The sequence below is a fragment of the Dreissena polymorpha genome, chromosome 14, assembly GCF_020536995.1.
Source record: "Dreissena polymorpha isolate Duluth1 chromosome 14, UMN_Dpol_1.0, whole genome shotgun sequence".
NCBI lineage: Eukaryota > Metazoa > Mollusca > Bivalvia > Myida > Dreissenidae > Dreissena > Dreissena polymorpha.
In genome coordinates this window covers 40,248,144-40,267,942 of record NC_068368.1, presented here as the reverse complement: position 1 = coordinate 40,267,942, position 19,799 = coordinate 40,248,144, and the positions used below count along the sequence as shown (strand labels likewise).

The 19,799-nt window shown below is 33.3% G+C and overlaps 1 protein-coding gene and 1 long non-coding RNA gene across 2 annotated transcripts in view; both read left to right on the top strand.

Annotated features, from left to right (window-relative positions):
- Positions 1–19,799, top strand: part of LOC127857311 (fibrinogen C domain-containing protein 1-like) — a 95,731-nt gene that overhangs the window by 30,186 nt on the left and 45,746 nt on the right. The window lies entirely within an intron of this gene.
- On the top strand, positions 4,515–6,045 carry LOC127858146 (uncharacterized). Its single transcript, XR_008038770.1, has 2 exons — positions 4,515–4,841; positions 4,987–6,045. It is a non-coding gene; the product is annotated as an uncharacterized LOC127858146 (long non-coding RNA).

Genomic DNA, 19,799 nt, shown 5'->3' with positions numbered 1-19,799 from the left:
TGCTACCACAAAATTATTGTTAACCATTACACAGATAAAAAACAAGTAATATTTTGTTTATTTTGATGAGGACCACTGTCTATAAATGCTTATAAAATACACATTGAGGCTCAACTTAAGTGCATAAAATATTGAAAAATAAAAAAAGTTTATCGTTCTATCCGAAAGTTTCATTAATTCCCATAGCTCAGTCGCTTAATTATATTGGAAATTATGGCCAATATCTGATAAAACTTGTAGAAGGTTTATTGAAACTTCTATTAAACAAATAATAGGACACATATTTTATAAACGTCGTCAATTCTAAAAAGATTTCTCTATAGTTTGAAAAACATATAGGCAAAGTCTACACATTTAATATAAAATGCAAATAATTTAGACAATATTCCCTTTTAATCAGTATGCTGGTTTAATCAGTCAATAACAATATCACTTCATTGAATAATTTAAAAGTTATAACAAACATTAAATGTTTTCCGATAAAATGACACATATAACAAATTGAAAGGCAGATATGAACAAATCAGGGTTGCTAGGTTTTCCGCCTGAAATGGTCATGCTAGTTTGGAAGTACTTGATATCTAAATTTATTAGCCGTTGGTTGTTTTTCAAGACGTGAAATATGTTATGAAATGCCTCAAAGTGTAGAACATGTTTTCATTTAGTAAAATATATGCATGGTAACGCTTAAGTGGCTGAGAAGAACTTGTGTCTGAATAACAAGTCAAAGACGCTATATGCGTGTTGAAAAAAAAAGTAAACTTTATTCTGTGTGAAATTTCTGATTAAAAGGTGCACTTTTAGTGAATAGGAGAGATACAATTTACAGAATAAACAGTATAAGTATAAATGTTTTGGAGACGTTGCTCATGCCATCCAGTAGTATCTTAGTACCAGTATTGGGTTAAAAAAATTGTTTGAAGTCCGTGATGCCAACAAAAAATCATGAAAAAAATAATTTTAAGAGTTACTTATTTTAACCAACATAAAATGCTTTACTAGACCCTAGATATTATCTCTGCACTCATTTGTCATCATATGTTCGTTTTTTAATTTATTCTTTCATACTACTCATGGAACCAGTTTTTAATTAGACAATTAATTACATTATTTTATTTATTTTAAGTTCGTAACCCCTTGTTGCCAAAAAATCATACAAAATATAATTTTCAAAGAAATCCATAAAAACAAAAGTTAAATGCCTTCTTAAACCTTAAAATAGTATAACTGCAAGCATTTTACATCAATTATTTATGTTTTAAAAAAGCATTGGCTCATGCTATTTCCAGAATTTTTTTAAGGAAACGCTTTCAGATATGTTATTGATTTTTTGTATGTGAGTCTACCATCATGACTTACAGATAAAGAGTGAGTTTTGTTCCAGTCCATTAATTTTTGGCAAAGTTAGGGCCTTTGGAAGTCGACATTTTCCCTTTTCCGGAGTTGTTTTACGAAACTCTTTCAGATATGTAACTTATCTTTAGAATGTGAGTCTACCTACATGATTTACAGATGAAGTGTCAATTGTGTTCCGGTCCATTGATTTTTTGGAAAGTTAATGGCATGGACTTCGAAATGTGCTGTTTTCCGGAGGTTTTTTATGCAATGCTTTCAAATAATAAGCTTTTGTTTGGAATGTGACTCTTCCTACAATACTTACAGATAAAGTGTGAATTTCATTCCGGTCCAATGATTTTTGGCAAAGTTATGGATCTTGGACTTAGACATGTTCTCTATTATAACCGTTTTACGGAGGTTTTTTACGCACTTTTAGATAAAGAGCTAATTTTGACTATGTGAGTCAACCTAAATGACTTGTATATGGCGTGTTAGTTTCGTTCTGGTCTATTGTATTTTTGTGAAGATATGGGCCTTGGACCTTAAACAGAATATGTTTGCCAGAGGTGTTTTACGAAGCCCTTTTAGATATGTAAATGATTTTTGGTATGTGATTGAGTCTTCATGAAGACACACATTCATGTTGAACCAATAAAATTACTCGTGTGTTAAAAATGTCTGCCAGTTAAAAAGTATGGAAAAAAAGGTTTCAAAAGGCGCTGGACAGTTATGTTTGATGAATAATGTAACGGCAAGAAAGTTGAGAAGATTTTTTTATACGTTTTATTTAATTATTGTTCCTAGGTTCGTGAGCTTTGCAGTGACACTGCCCTTAACTCCGTAAAGATTTTATTCTTGGATCGGGTCATATCGACGACAGGTAGGTCATGAGAGTTGTGTATCATGTTATTGATTTTTTAATTGGACCCAGAATTTGTAAATATATTGTAAGATAAGTACATTTTCAGAAAAGAAATTCAGTTCTGCGTTGAATAAGTTCATGGCAATCGCTGCAAAATTGATGAGGTTATGGCTGTTCAAAGCCATGCGCCCTGTTTTCGTGTCATTTTGTTTTTTAGTTGAATATCTTGTTATATGATTTATTATATATTTAATAGTGAATTGATTTTTCAGACAAGTATATATTGCGTTATAATTTTTCATTCAAAATGATGTTTTACTATTTAATTTCATAGCCACAAGCCAACCACCTGTGTAAGGAATGCTTAGATTTCATGTCAACATCAAGTTTAAACGGTAAACTTTAGCCAAATTACCGGATTATTCAACCAATTTTGTTGCTAGTTTTATAGTGATAAAAAAGACATTGAATTTTGTTTCTTGTCAAGTTGAACCAGTAGAAAATTTGGGTTGCTTGTCCAAACCTATATTTTGGTTGTTCCAGACAATAGGACTGGTTCTTGGGGGTAAAGGGGTCTATTAAAAGCCCCTTCTAAAGAAGGAAAACAAATCACCAAAGCGCAATAAGTTGAAAACCTGTAATAGAAAATAAATCAAAGGCTAATAAATGGCCCTCATCTTATTCACTATTGCTCAATTAAAACAAACAAAAGCTTCTCAAGATATAGCCTACATTAACAGTTTATTGTTTTTCATTTAATTGATATCGGGAAGCAACGTAAGGCATGTAACCGGCATTGAAAGATTTTGCTAAACCGCATTGGATTAAGAAGTATTATCAAACGGCCTAAGAGAAACTCTATTTATATCAATTAATATTTATTGATGTTTTATTATTGAACTCAACAAATTTAACACAAAAATATTGTCAAATTCACAATACAAATTCCTTATTTTTTCCAAAATAAGAAATCAACAAATGTGCATGTCCACACAAAGTTCTTTTTTTCTAAACGTCAACATTTCATGCTGCTGCATATACATGATTTGCAGTATTCACTACAAAGTTCATGATTCAATCTAAAATGAATCACAAAGCCCTCAAACAAAAAGAAGCATGTAATGTTTTATTGTTTTAAAGTTTAATTGTCATATTTGCGTACTTTTGTGTGTCATCCCCAGTGCTAAAATTGTTCTGTTCAAAAAGACACTAAAAGTGACCTTGCCATATGTCCTCATTTAGAAACGTAAGAAACTTATTGACATATATCAACATATTAATAATCTTATAAATTCTCCATCGGACTGCAACTGTGATTACTTGAAGGAAAGGATATCCTAATAAGTGCTTTGGACAAATATGTGTTTGCCTAAATGCGAATGTGCTAGACACATACAATAATTAAGAAGGTTGATAATCAACTAGTTTTGCCATGAAAATAAGCTGGGAAATAAACAGGTATTTGCAAAAAAAACATTTATTTGAGATGATTCTACGAGTCTGCACGTACTGAGTCCCGGCTTTTAACAAGATGTTGCTATAATAAAAGTTTATTTTTAACCTGTTCGACACAAGTACATGTTAAAATGGGATCTTGTTTTATCCTTCATTCAAATCAGACATTATAGACAATGACAAGGACATCAGCTATGTATTGTTGAGTATCGCACAATGGTTCATGTGATCAAATACAGGGATGTTATTTTGATTTAACAGACGCCCAAACAGGAAGGTTTTGATGCGTCTTTTGAAAAGCTTTAATTGATAAAGATCTAGACTACATCAAATACAGGGATGGTAATGTGATTTAATAGATGCCCAAACAGGAAGTTTTGGGTGCGTCTTTTGAAAAGCTTCAATTGATAAAAATCTAGACACACAGTCTGAATAATTCTACATGAACTAGCCAACCACATGAAACAAAAATTTTGCATAATGTTATCTAAAGAAACAGGGAGTTAACATAAATTCTTTCTGTTAATTTTTTTACTATATGTAGTTATGCTCAGCAAAAGAAAAAACAAGCAAAAGACAATGGCTCCAATAACACAACATTAAGAGTTGTGGTACTTGCATCTTGCCCTTTGTCTCAATGTATGTGTTGATGTTCTTAATACTATGACCGGGCCACCCTGAAATAAATAGGTATCTCCCTTTTAAACCAAAGTTACTAGCATACCAATTGAGATTATTTTAAGTAAAAGAGTTCTGTAGATATTTCCAAATTGAAAATTACACCTTATATGCAATTATTTTACAATGTCTGGCAAAACGCCAATAAAATGCTCCACTTTGACTGCTTGTTTCATTATACGCCCGTCTATGACGGGACGTATTATGGTATACCCCGCGTCCGTCTGTCCGTCCGTCCGTCTGTCCGTCCGTATGTCTGTTAATGTCGTACGCTACGTCAAATATCCTTTGACAGATTTTCTTCAAATTTTAACACAATCTTAATATTGATAAACCCTGATCCCCTTTCGTTTTTGACGGAATTCTGAATTGTCGTTCCAGAGTTATGGGACTTTGTTCGTCAAAATTTCGTGATTTCATTGAATGTCCTACTGTAGCTATATAAAAATGTTAAAGTTGTTATAACTTTGGTATGCTTGGACCTAGAGTCTTGAAACTTGACATGAAGGTTGGCCAGAACTAGTAAGTAACCACTGGACATTTCAAGGTCATTCATTTGAAGGTCAAGGTCACTGTGACCTTGAATGTAAAAATGTTAAAGTTGTTATAACTTTGGTATGCTTGGACCTAGAGTCTTGAAACTTGACATGAAGGTTGGCCAGAACTAGTAAGTAACCCCTGGACATTTCAAGGTCATTCATTTGAAGGTCAAGGTCACTGTGACCTTGAATGTAAAAATGTTAAAGTTCTTATTTCATGTTATAACTTTGGTATGCTTGTACCTAGAGTCTTCAAACTTGAAATAAAGATTGGCCAGTACTAGAAGATGACCACTGGTCATTTCAATGTCATTCATTTGAAGGTCAAGGTCACTGTGACCTTAAATGTTAAAATGTTAAAATTGTTATAACTTTGGTATGCTTGGACATAGAGTCTTCAAACTTGACATGAAGGTTTGCAAGCACACTTAGATGACCACTGGTCATTTCAAGGTCATTCATTCTAAGGTCAAGGTCACACAAGGTCACTGTGACCTTAAATGTTAAAATGTTAAAATTGTTATAACTTTGGTATGCTTGGACATAGAGTCTTCAAACTTGACATGAAGGTTTGCAAGCACACTTAGATGACCACTGGTCATTTCAAGGTCATTCATTCTAAGGTCAAGGTCACTGTGACCTTAAATGTTATTGTTGTTCATGTATCCTACCGTAGCTCAAATATCCCCCGATGGATTTTTTATACGCCCGTCTATGACGGGACGTATTATGGTATACCCCGCGTCCGTCTGTCCGTCCGTCCGTCCGTCCGTCCGTCCGTCCGTCTGTTAATGTCGTACGCTACGTCAAATATCCTTTGACAGATTTTCTTCAAATTTTAACACAATCTTAATATTGATAAACCCTGATCCCCTTTCGTTTTTGACGGAATTCTGAATTGTCGTTCCAGAGTTATGGGACTTTGTTCGTCAAAATTTCGTGATTTCATTGAATGTCCTACTGTAGCTCAAATATCCTTCGATGGATTTTTTTCAAATTTCAACACAATCTTAATATTGATAAACCCTGATCCCCTTTCGTTTTTGACGGAATTCTGAATTGTCGTTCCAGAGTTATGGGACTTTGTTCGTCAAAATTTCGTGATTTCCATGCTCATGTACTTATAAAATAAACCATGTATTCAAATACAAATAAACTGAAGTAAAAAAATGATTCAAAGGGTTATTTATTACCTTACTACTTCATTGGCGAACGACGGGCGTATCATGCGCTCATGGCGCAGCTTTTATTTTACCTTAAAATGGGTACTAAATAGGCTAAATATGCTTAGTATGCTGTATAATATTTGATATTTTATTAACGTACTATATTGGCTAAACATGTTGCTTAATTTGGCAATAAGAGTCAGTATGCTAAATACGCTGTATATTTTGTCTCATTATAGATACTTTCTCAGTATGCTAAATAGGCTAAATAGGCTGCTAAAAAGGCGAAAATGGCTTAATATGATGTATGTTTCAACCTATCTAATAAACTTGCTATATATGCTTATTAGAAAGCTAAGCAGGCTAAAGCAATCAAATATGATTTATATATTTAAATGTCTAATAAACTTTCCCAAAATTCTGCTAAATATGCTAACATTGCTTAAATGGATTTAAGTTTTTTATTCAACAGGCAATGTAGTCTAACTAGACACACGTATTAAGGCACACCATATCAACGATGAACTTGTCGTGTATTTGTGATGGAAAACTTGAGGACATATCCGCCTAATAGTATGCATGTCTTGCTTCAAAGAACTAACCCATGAATTGCGTGTGCACAGTTATCTGCTTATTGAAACGCCGCATTCGAAATCTTGTCTCAATTTTCACGCGAAATAATCATTGCGAATTTGTCAAAACTAACCAATCGCAAGTACCATTTCGAAATATACTTCCGTTTTGTTAAACTTGACATATATACATATATATATATATATATATAACGGATCTACAACAGTAACTTGTAGTTTCTGATTTGATAACCATGGCAAAAATATATGATTTCGGTTTTCTGATTATTCTTGGTGTGACCGTTTCAGCGAATAAAACCTATAACCTAGGGCAACAAACAACATTAGGGCCACTTTGGACCTTTACAGATTGCTTAGACATTCTTCGGCAAGGGTATACTGCTAATTGTGTTTACACCATCTACCCATCGACTCTCTGGCGACCATTTCAAGTTTACTGCGATCAAACGACGGCTGGAGGGGGATGGACTGTGATTCAACGGAGACAAGACGGTTCAGATAAAAACTCATCCAGGCCCTGGATCGATTATGCTTATGGATTTGGCTCCCTGAGAGGTGAATCCTGGCTTGGGAATGAGTTCATACATCGACTTACTTCAACCGTACCCAATAAGCTGAGGTTTGAGTTGCAGGATTTTGAAAACGACTATCGCGTTGCTCAGTACGGACGCTTTTATGTGGGACCAGAATCCGATCTGTATAGATCAAAGATTGCTTTCTTCAGTGGGAACGTTACAAATTCGCTACCTGAGCACAACAACCAACAGTTTTCCACTTTCGATAACGGCCCATCAAGCACCTGTGAACATCAGTACAAAGGCGGTTTCTGGTTCTGCGCTTGTCATTCTGTGAACATTAACGGGATATATCTTAAAGGCAAACATGATTCCTATGCTGACGGTGTCAACTGAAAGGATTTTATAGGTTATCATGAATCTCTTAAATTCACTGAAATGAAAATAAATCAGACCTCATTAAACATTTCACAAATGCTTAAAACGCCACTGCACTGGACGATTTTCTATCCATTTGATATTTCGATTTTAATTATCTAAAGGTTTATTGTTCGATAAGTGTAGTGTTGTAATATCTTCACTTGAAGCTACTTTTAAAGGATAGCATTTGCATATTTTGAACATTTATTCAGTGTGAAAATGTATAAGAGGAAAGTTAAGCTTAAATAAACTCCTTACTTTTCAGAAAACCTACCGTAATGTGTGTTGTTTTGTTTATTTAAAACTCAAGCGTATATTTTGTTACACAAAATGGGTAAGGTCAATCATTTCGGACACACTAAGACCATTCCGAACATATGAACTATGTAATACAACAATAAATTTGAATGAACCAATCACTTCACTGTGCATTAAATCTTTATTTTTCGCTCGGGTTGACAAATATTTTTTAGCTTTACGGCGCAATGACGTAAAAATAATGTTCTTTAAAAAAATCTGTCGATATGTTTTTTTACGGCGTATCGGTCTAAGTGTTTTAACCTTGATTTCTTGGGATACATTTATGCAGCCGGAAAATTGATTGCAAATAGAATAGCGCAAATTGTCAGAATTTAGGAAATGAAAACATCCAACAATCTTTTAATGTACACAAATTTCTATTGCATACTTTCGGAGAGCTGATAACAATTAATAATAAAAAAAATGAAGATGCTCAACATATACGGTATGTGATACATACAATAAGCAATTTCACACATTATTTTAGTGATACTATTTTATTATCATAATGTTATTTTCATTCATACAGAGAAATGGCTCTTCATGTAGCCGATTAAAAGGACACTTTCTATAAAAGAAGAGTTTATGCTGCAACTGAATGCTGGGGTGATCATTAAATCACTATTCATCGTTCACCAAGTCTATCTATTATTTGTTTTCATGCCCATTGATTTTGTGAAAGTTATTAAAATATAAATGGCATATGTATTCAACTAAATTCTAGGGCGGTCATTTAATCCATATTATCCGTTCATCAAGTGAATCTATTATTTGTTTTCGTTGCTTTGCTTTTGTGAAAATTATAAATAAAAATGTCTGCATATTTTTGTTAAAAATAAACCACCTGATAAACGCGAAATTTGGTCGAGAATATATTACCTGTTCCGATTGTATAAAATCATCAAGCAGATTAATTAGCGTTAACACGAATTATTGATCGAATCATTCTGTTTTTACTGCTTTCCAAGACATATGGTCCAAATATATCTCATTCGTTTGGATAACCTCTTCCCGTGATGATGTCTGGGCAAAGGTTGAAAACATGAGAAAACGCGTGGCAGACGAGGCCTGAGGCGACGGATGCGTACGGTGACCATATAAGGCGTGCTAAGATTGTAAATACCTCTTAAATAAAATATTGTAACTCCAACTATATATTATTTTTTTTATCTTTTCATATGATTTTTTACACGAATACGACTCAGTAAATACATTAGTTTTCGTCTGTTTGAGTATGACAATACCATTGACTATTTTTTGGAAGAGAATTTATGTATTATTGCTGTCATCCTTTTTATTTTCCAGGAAAAGGAGCTATATAATGAGTGTATACGGAGAAGTCGGGAAACAACGGACACTGATGGTAACCATCATTACACCTTGACTTAAGTCATAGTGTGAGCCTTTCTCATTTCTCCAACCAAATGGGACCGCTCTACTTCCTGTCCTCATAGTGTGAGCCTTTGTCATTACTCCAACCAGATGGGACCGCTCTATTATCTGTCCTCATAGTGTGAGCCTTTCTCATTACTCCAACCAGATGGGACCGCTCTACTTCCTGTCCTAATAGTGTGAGCCTTTCTCATTACTCCAACCAGATGGGACCGCTCTACTTTCTGTCCTCATAGTGTGAGCCTTTCTCATTACTCCAACCAGATGGGACCGCTCTACTTCCTGTCCTCATAGTGTGAGCCTTTCTCGTTACTCCAACCAGATGGGACCGCTCTACTATCTGTCCTCATAGTGTGAGCCTTTCTCATTACTCCAACCAGATGAACCGCTCTACTATCTGTCCTCATAGTGTGAGCCTTTCTCATTACTCCAACCAGATGAACCGCTCTACTTCTTGTCCTCATAGTGTGAGCCTTTCTCATTACTCCAACCAGATGGGACCGCTCTACTTCCTGTCCTCATAGTGTGAGCCTTTCTCATTACTCCAACCAGATAAACCGCTCTACTTCCTGTCCTTGAGGAAAATCCATATCTTTGGTTTTAGAATACTCAATTTTATTATTGATGAAAAGAGACTATGGCTAAAGATGGTTGCGATGCTCAAGGCCTGTCATCTGAATGATTGATTGGGCGATCGGAAACCATGGCGGTAATCCGGCCTCTTTTGCAATTCATTCAGATAACTGTCCAGGTATACATATTTATAATAAGTTAATAAAGTACATAATTTTACACTTTGTGAAAACTGTGTTTCACATTAGCATATTATGGTTAACTATTTTTCTTAAATTCAAACATGCATTTTATGCAAAACTTTACTAATAGTAACAATTACTTACATATTTGTAAGTATGTTAAACATATATTTTCATCAAACATCATCATTGTTTTTATTTTTTAGGGCAAAACAAAAACCGGTTCCTGTTGGGCTACTTCATGTGGCGAGTTATGACTGAACAGAAACACACACTCGAGTACCTTATGCAGATACCAGGTTAGTAACTCAACGCAAGATACTGATTTTAAAATTGATTCGCAAATATGAACGTTTGAGTGCATATAATAACTTGAATCATTTGTATATATATATATGTTTTATTACTTTTTAATTGTTAACGATATTGATGAAATTAAAATTAAATGAAATAAATGTAGTCAAAATCAGTAAATTGACAGAAATAGCATAATACATATAATAAATATAATTTTCAAGACCAAACACACAACTAAAAATATTAATTGAATTACATAAATACCATAATAGGCCATCAAAATGCCATGTGGATGGAGGGTTCAGTAATATTAAGACGCTCTACAGACGGACCGATTTTAATCTATGGACCAATTGGAGGCCGTGGTAAATAAATCGTCTGAAACCAACATCGCCTTGCGATACCTGGCATGGGTCTGGAAGAATGGAAGCAGTTTATTGGGGAAAATTTTAAGGCAGTAAATGGAATGAGACAGCTGCATGAATATTTATATCATTAATATAATATGTATTTCAGAGTTCAATTTTAAAACCTATTAGCATGTTAACAAATTCGCATATTCGTTTGCAGACAGTATCAGTACTTAAAGTTCTCTGCAGATGTGCCAGGAATCGTAACACTAAGGGCATCACGTGATGCTGTACATCTACGTGCATCTGAAAGAACCCCGCATTCCGATTCAGTGATGCTACTCGGCCAGATGTTGTGCCCGCCGCCGGCTTGAGTCCAGCAAGACAGGCCTATTTAAATAAGTTTGTCCGACCGTACGTTCGACCCGCATACCAGGACTCCATATGCCCAGGATCAGACGCAGATGTGTGAACTCGCCAAACACGCCGTTTCCGAGGGCACAAAGGCTGTCACCAAGTACACCAAAATCAAGTTGACGAGTTTTCTGGTGCATTAAACCAAACGGCCCTTTTAGGGCCACCCAATTTTCTTACGAAAGAGTTGTCTAATTGTCACATTCAAAAAATAAAATTGCCTAATATTAGTCCATATAAATAATAATTGAAATTTAGCTTTATCTTATATACTGTTTTTGTTCCTTCGTTGCTATATTTATTAATACGTCTACGGCTTTTGGGCGATGTACTTAATTTTGCAGTACTAAGGTGAATTTTGAGTTTACTTCCGGATGCATTTTTTTGCAAATATTTTGTTTGAACAATTCTTAATGCATATCTAAACTTAAGCAATTAACATTATTTTTTATTAAAAAAAGATCTTTTGAAAAATACAAAATACTTTCCTCGCCCTTATATGATTAATGGCACTGTACAGTTTCACTCGCAAAAATACAAGGAACAAGTGGTTTAAGTAAACACTAACATCGTTGAAGCACTATCGGAACACGCTATACACCTAAGCAATATTTACATAGGACATTAGAAGTATCAATAAACCAGCACTTAAAGCTCACACGACATTTACAATAGCACTGATCAAATACACAAGAGATATTTGGTTATATTTCAGAAACCTATTTTAAGCGGATAGTTGAACAATATTGTTCCGCTTAGCTGTTTACCTAGTCGACTTCATTTTAAATTATTGTTCCCTTAAGTATTATCGTCATGTGGGAGAAAATAAATATTCAGTACATAAGGGTTGTTATAGTTACATTTATAACACAATCTTGATATAACTTTGTCAGACTGCGTTTCTCTAGAATATCTACGCCAACTTAAATTTATGAGTTATGTGCACTCCAAAAATAGGTGCGGGATCAAGATTTAGAAAATACAGTTTGTTTTAAAGTCATTTTATAAAGTTGATAATAGTTATTAACCACATTTAATAAATTGTGTGATTTTAAGTAAATCTTACTTCAGGTTTTGTCATTTTTGGCAAGTTTTTACTGTCACTGGATTTGTCTGGGGCTGGTTTAACATTTTAGGCCAGTTTTCACTAGAGCAAGTATTGCCATAAACTTTTTTGTAATATGGCAAAGGTAACAGTTGTAAAGGGTTTAAAACTCATCTAATCCTGATTCAAAGTAGGCCAAATTTAATAAAACTGGAAAGGACACGTGTCTACGATAGTGTCCGAAGTTCGAATAGGCTTTTTATATATATACCACAAGATAAAAGTGAAATTCGGCCGAGCTCATATCACCGGTTTCGATTGTATAAAAGTGGCGATTAAAAATCTTTGTAAAGAGTCCCTAGCGTTCATTAGCGTTAGCACTAATTATTGATCCAAGAATTCTATTAAATTGGGAATAAATCAATTATTAATAATTGCATCTTTTACATTAAATTCTATATGTTATTTCAGCTATCGCAATGGTAAATAACTTTCCAAAAGTAAATGGTGATGACCTACGAGTTGTAATACTCTGAAATGTATTTAGGTATTGATATATGTACTACATATAAACATTGTTCATTTGCTTCACACCAAAAATTCGTCCTCTTATTAAAACCCCTATACTATCTTACTATCTTTATAAAAAAAACTTAAGCCGTGACATGCGTAAATGGATCTTACGCGATATAGAGTAAGAGTAACTCTACAGCTGGCCGCATATTCGTAGTCTTATCAGGAGTTACCCTATCCGCAATAATATCACACCATTTCTGCTTGATGCTGCTCTGCCTCATATGTAACATGTTAACGAAAAAGTATAGCATAAAATATTGAAATAGAAACATTTCATTAACATACTAAATATGGTCAAATAGAGGATGTTTTTTTTTTTTTAATTACAATTATGTTTAACAACAAATCAATGGCTTACCAACTTAATCAATAAATGTGTTTGATCTTCGGATAACAAAAAAGGTAAAAAACAAGACAGCACATACACAAGGTCAACACTATTATAAGTTAATTCATTTGTGCAGTAACATGATGATATAAATGTACATTTTAACCCTTTACCAAGTAGATGTGTAATTTTACCTATTTGTAAACCCTTAGAAAGTTATATTTAATTACTTTCCAACCCTTATATACTGATCAGCAGCAAACAGCATAAAACCTGAACAGACTGTGGGTTACTCGCAGGCTGTTCTGGTTTTATGCTGTTTGCACAAAGACGTTTTCACTTTGTTTCTGAGTGGGAAAGGGTTAATGCTCCTTGGTTTTGAGAAAACAGCCCATCACACAAGAGACGCCTTTTATACTCGAATGATTTGATCTGATGTACTTAAGACTTTAACTACAGAATTTATTCAATTGCAAAATGTAACCCATAATAAACATTATACTATCAAAAAACATTCACTTTGTATTTTTATACTGCCAATTGGAATTGTTGTATTATCTTTATTTCTCATATAACGGCCACCGGAAAAACTTTGCGAAACCGAAATTTCGCAAACTTAAGTACCCTTTTTCTTGAAGATTTGCTTATTTGTGATAAAGTATAAGATAAAAGTCTTACTTGTGATTAATAATTGGTTATTTTTGCTTGTTAAATGCGTTTTCTTCACTATGAACTTTATTTGCAAAGTTGGGGTTCCCATGGGATTTTTGTAATATCCCATGGGATTTTTCATTATCCCATGGGAATTTTGGTTTCTCCCATGGGATTTTTCTCCAGCTTTTTTTATGGGAGAAAAAATCCCATGGGATTTTCAAAAACATAAAACACGTTCGTTTGTGCTTAGTTATCGATTTTAAGCATTGTTAAAGCATTTGTGCTTATTTTCGTTCAATTTACTTTGATAGAAAAAAAAATCCCATTTTTTTATGGGAAAAAAAAATCCCATGGGATTTTTTTCTGATTTTTAGAGATTTATTCATGTAACCTTCAGAAACACTACCTTTTAACAAATGATGAGCATTTCTCGCGATTTCAACGCGTTATATCGTGTTTTAAAATAATAAAAAAATCCCATGGGATTTTATTGTCCCATGGGATTTTTTTGTCCCATGGGATTTTTTTTCCCATGGGATTTTTTTTCCAATGGGATTTTTTTTAAGGTATAAGTTTCTAAAAGCTATATAATAATAATAATTATAATAATAATAATAATAATAATAATAATAATAATAATAATAATAATAATAATAATAATAATAATAATAATAATAATAATAATATTAATAATAATAATAATAATAATAATAATCGTGCTCAATATGATGAATTTGTACTTTTAATCGACTAATATTTTTATTCGAGCCGATCGTCGAGTCCGAATGGTGAGTATAAGAGCAATTTACCAGTACAAATAAATCTCACTTGTGAAGAGAACGCTACCGTACTATAAAATAATCTTGATAATAAGTCATATCATTTCTCGACAGAAAATGAAAACAGTATCCATATTGATGTCAGCAATGTCCCCTGCTATGATAAATATTGACAAAATGAAAAACCTTGACAATAATTCCGTGTCGAATACGCATTAGATTATAGCAATCAAATTCATATAAGCATTGATAAGATAATTTGCGAAAATGGGTCTTATGTCAAATACGGCAAGCGTAGCTCCATTCCATAATGTCCGGTATTAAGTCACGTCAAGTTTCGTGGTCGAATTATAGCATAATAATCATTTTCACATTACGCGAATCATATGAGTTTCCCTACATATATTGTGTTAAAATTTATGTTACACTAATGTGCGATGATGAAAAGGGGATTTCGGTAATTCTACATTCGCCCGCCTAGTACCGAAATCCCCATATTTACGCCTTAAAGGGTCAATAGGTCATCGGTATGAATGGTTTTTGACTTCACATGAATGTTAAGGTGCAAAAAAATGATATTAATTTTAATTATTAAGCACTCTTGACAGCATTAAGTTGCCTCTCAGTGGGGATTTCGGTTATTCTACACTAGAACTTAAACGCGCGCCGGTACCGAAATCCTGCTGTACAAACATTCAAGTGTCAACAAAATTATTATAGTGTTTTTTTTTCATTAGCAACCAGTGACATGTATTATCTCCCATTCGGTTACTTCTTTTGGAAAATAATTAGCGGGGATTTCGGTACTGCTACATTCGTACGCCCAGAGCCGAAATCACCCATGTTTACGCCAATCCCCCATATTACGCCTTAAAGGGTCTATATGTCATTATGTTTGGGTTTTGGCTTTGCATTAATGTTGATTTGTACACAATCATATTAGTGTTAATCAGTTAAACACTCTTATCAGAATATTTTTTCCATTATTAAATAGTTTATTAATGTGAAAAATGTGTAAACGAATGTAAAAAAGGTAAAATGTACATTTAAAACATTGGTTACACAAAAGTATATGTAAATATAACATGACATAGTAATAATAAGTCTTCAGAAAGTATTTTCCAAACAAATCTGATGAAACAAATGATATCGTACTACCTTATTTACAATATGCTATACACTTTTGCAATTTAGTTATCAATGTTTAATCAAAGCATAAATCAGGATAATATGTTGCCTCTTAGCGGGGATTTCGGTAATTCTTAACAAGCACATAAACCCGCGCCGGTACCGAAATCCCCGCTGTACAAACCTTCAAGTGTAAAAAAATACTGATTTAGGTTTAAATAAAGGGAACAATAGTATTTTTGGCCACCAAAAAGCACTTCCGCGTCAACAAAACGATTGAAATTATGTCAGAAACCCAGCTTTTCATTGTATATATTGCAATACACCATCGGCCGCCGAGAGCGGAATACTGCGCTTGGCCGCTAAACAATGTGGATTGCATCAAATTAAATGTCAATTTTCGATTTTATTACAAAAATAAACACTGCCTTTTTATAAATATGTCAAGCACGTACACTTAACAAAAAAATCGATATATCTTTATGTAATGTAGAAAAGTAAAGCGCTTTATATATAACAATGTTTTATAATGTCTCTCTGGTTGAGAAAAAAAACTAAACAAAACCATGTAGAACATATATGTTTTCATAATTAAAAAAAAATATTTAATGATGCACGTGATGTTTTATAATTGATATAAGTTCACGTGTCATTGAACGAGTTAAGGGAGAGATGCGAATTAAATTACACATAATTAAAAAATGATACTATACTGTCAGCTTGATTTATAAATTGTGTTCCATCGCGCCAATATATTCATTGTTCCATGAAATTGTGCATTAAAGCAAAACGATTGAAATTATGTCAGAAATCCTGCTTTTCACATGAAATGATCTTTAACACTTTATTTATTCCAATCAGGTAATTAATAATAATAGGGGAAGTCTATACTGTGTATTAGAAACTTGTTGTGGTGATCCCTATCTTATCCGCTCAATACACATCCACCTGGCTACTGTACAGAAAAAATTAGATTTACTTCCAAAATAACTGATTTCATTAATTGCTAACTTGTTGTCTACATTTTAAATTAACAACGATAATGGATCAACATCACCGTTGCACAATTATTAAGTTCACAGTAATCTGTACTTTAAATAGATAGCCTAATTAAAGACGGTGCTAATAAAGAACAAAGCGTGAATGTGGATATTAAGAAATTAGATCCTTTTTTGCATGACACTGGCAGTATATCATTTTATCTTATATAAATAAGCCACATTTAAGACATGGATAAAATTAAAATAAGACACATTTGCATCTTTCATTTCTTGAAAAAAAAAATAAGCACGCAGTCACATATAAATAAGATACATTGAAGACACAGAAAAAAATAAATAAGACACATTTGCATCTTTCACTAAATTTTCTTAAAAAAACATGTGAAACTGAAGAAAAACATTTATTACTGACACATTATTCTAAAAGTCGACAGGCAACATAAATTCAAAGAGGGAACCACAATTAAATAAGATCAATTTTCGCATGATACTGGTTGTATAGCAAGTAGTCACATATTAATTACAGCTTGCATTAGTTGCAATAATTTTGTTAAGTGCGCGTGCTTCTGAACGTTGCGTTAAGCGAGAGTGTTGTCATTTTGTTAGTTTTATATTTTGGTATTATGTATGATTATTGCTTGTTTTGAATTTGAAATAAACGCTTTCTGGCAAATAAGCATCGTCTTAATTTTAATACAAATAATGAACATTTGACATACAAAATGTCCAATAACATACCGGCAATAACATTATATATATGTTAATTTCTGTGCATGTTTATACCGAAATTATAGCCGACATCGGCAGTTAGGGAAATTTAGTGACACACTTTAACACATCAAACATGCATGATAGTTGTTTTTTCATATGATATTCCCCTGGTTGCTTACCGGTGTATTGGTGCAGTTGATAACCCCGCCGGGACTACAGTAGGGTGCTAATACACACGTGTATCGTGTTCAATACAATCGTCTTAATTTTAATACAAATAATGAACATTTGACATACAAAATGTCCAATAACATATCGGCATTAACATTATATATATATGTTAATTTCTTTGCATGTTTATACCGAAATTATAGCCGACATCGGCAGTTAGGGAAATTTTGTGACACACTTTAACAAATCAAACATGCATGATAGTTCTTTTTTCATATGATATTCCCCTGGTTGCTTACCGGTGTATTGGTGCAGTTGATAACCCCGCCGGGACTACAGTAGGGTGCTAATACACACGTGTATCGTGTTCAATACCCGATCCATGCTACAACGTGTAAGAACGGGAATTTCGGTAATTCTACCTTTTTAAGCTTGCGCACCTCTAATGGGCACATATCCAAATATAATTTAATTAATTATTTTCCTAATCAGCATCATTTCACTAAACTACATGCAAATTTGTAGGTAGCTTTCCATGCTTAAAAAAAAATAAACCGATTTTTTCAAAACCACCCTCACGCTCGGCTTTTGTACAGTTTATTTTCACCTCTGGGGTATATAAAAGTTCCATAATTCATTCAAATTTCCAAATATGGGCATGCAGTTGGTGTGTACAGATGCAGTAAAGGTGTTTAAAGTTTAAACAAGATGAAATAAGTATTCTTTTACAGACATTTATTTTTTACAAATTTTAATCTATGGAATAGCGCCATGAAATGTAAGTGATTTCAGCCAAGTAAAAATTGGGTCGGTTAAAAACAAAGTGTCATAAAATTCAAAATAGTATCATTTAAGTTATATTTTAAATTAAGTTTTTATAGAAACACTATATACAGCAAAAATACCAAAAAATAGACAGATTTGCCATTTACTTTTTGAAATAAAAATAAAAATGCAACATGCATCATTCGTATTTTCAGCAGTAAATTAATCAATTTAGCCATAACGTTGTTTTAATTTTAAAATTGAAGGATGTGCATACAATTTTCAACATATTTAACAATAAACATAGCTTATGTGCTATATTAAATCAAATTACGTTAGAAAAGAAATAAAACGCGTCGCAAAAAGTATGCGATGTCGGCAGGAATCGAACCTGCGCGGGAAAATCCCAAAAGATTTCAATTTCATCGCCTTACCCACTCGGCCACGACAACTTTACATCTGTGTAACCTTAAATTAGATATATATAAGTAAACAGGTAAAAAGGCTCGCTCGATCTTTGAAGAAATCGCGAAATCGTATTTTTCAGATAATAATTGGATCAAAGTCAATATTTATAGTGAAAATAATGTAATCTAAATGAATAAGTTAAACATATATCAAAATTCGAAGTTTGAAAAAAATAAAATGCATCTCTCGGAAATAAGCGGTCATTGAAGATCGGCAATGGCTTATGTATGAAGTGAAAGGACAGTTGAAAGTTTCCATTTTGCACGTTAATGATTCTGATAATATGGTGACAAAGGCAGCAGTCCTATGCAGTATTGTGTTTGACCGGAGAGTAGCGTGATCTGTGTCGGTGTTGGGCGCTCTGAGGGCGCAATCCGGCTACATAGGTACATAGAAACCTCTTGTGGCTATAGTCCATGGATCGGGTTCGGCAGACAGGGAACATGTAAATTTTTATATGTATGTTTTATATCTTAATTACCTAAACGTATATTTATCCTGGTTACTTATTTACTGAGGTATGAGTTAGTCGCAATGATTGTAGATACGTTGTACTATATTTAGTAAGTATTTGGAGGACGAGTGGCACGGGCACGCGCTTTATTATCACTTATGCAAGGAACGCGTTTTGTTTATATACGTATTTTTGATATTCCGATAGGCTTAAGGGAGGTAACTTATTCAAGTAAAACGCGATATTTTTTGCAATGCCTTTTTATAACTCTTGTTTAATTAATTACATACGAATATACAGCTAAATTTAAGATGATTTTTACCAGAAAAAAATTTCGGAGAAAGATATATTGAGATTTTGATATTCCATAGAATGCGAGTCTCCATATATATTTTCTATTGCAGGGGAGGTAATTTAATTTTTTTAAAGTCTCCGAATTGGTCTTTGTTGTATCTATTTACGTTTATTTTCAAGCTTATGGCGATTAAAAAATTAATTATTATTAGTATATGCTCACATGGATATTGGTACGGATATATCGTGTTCATATAACTGTTACTACATCCATTTCATTCATCATTCAGGTCGGGCTACACAAATCTCGTGAAGAGGCCAGTAGGACCTGTAAACAAACTCTCATACACA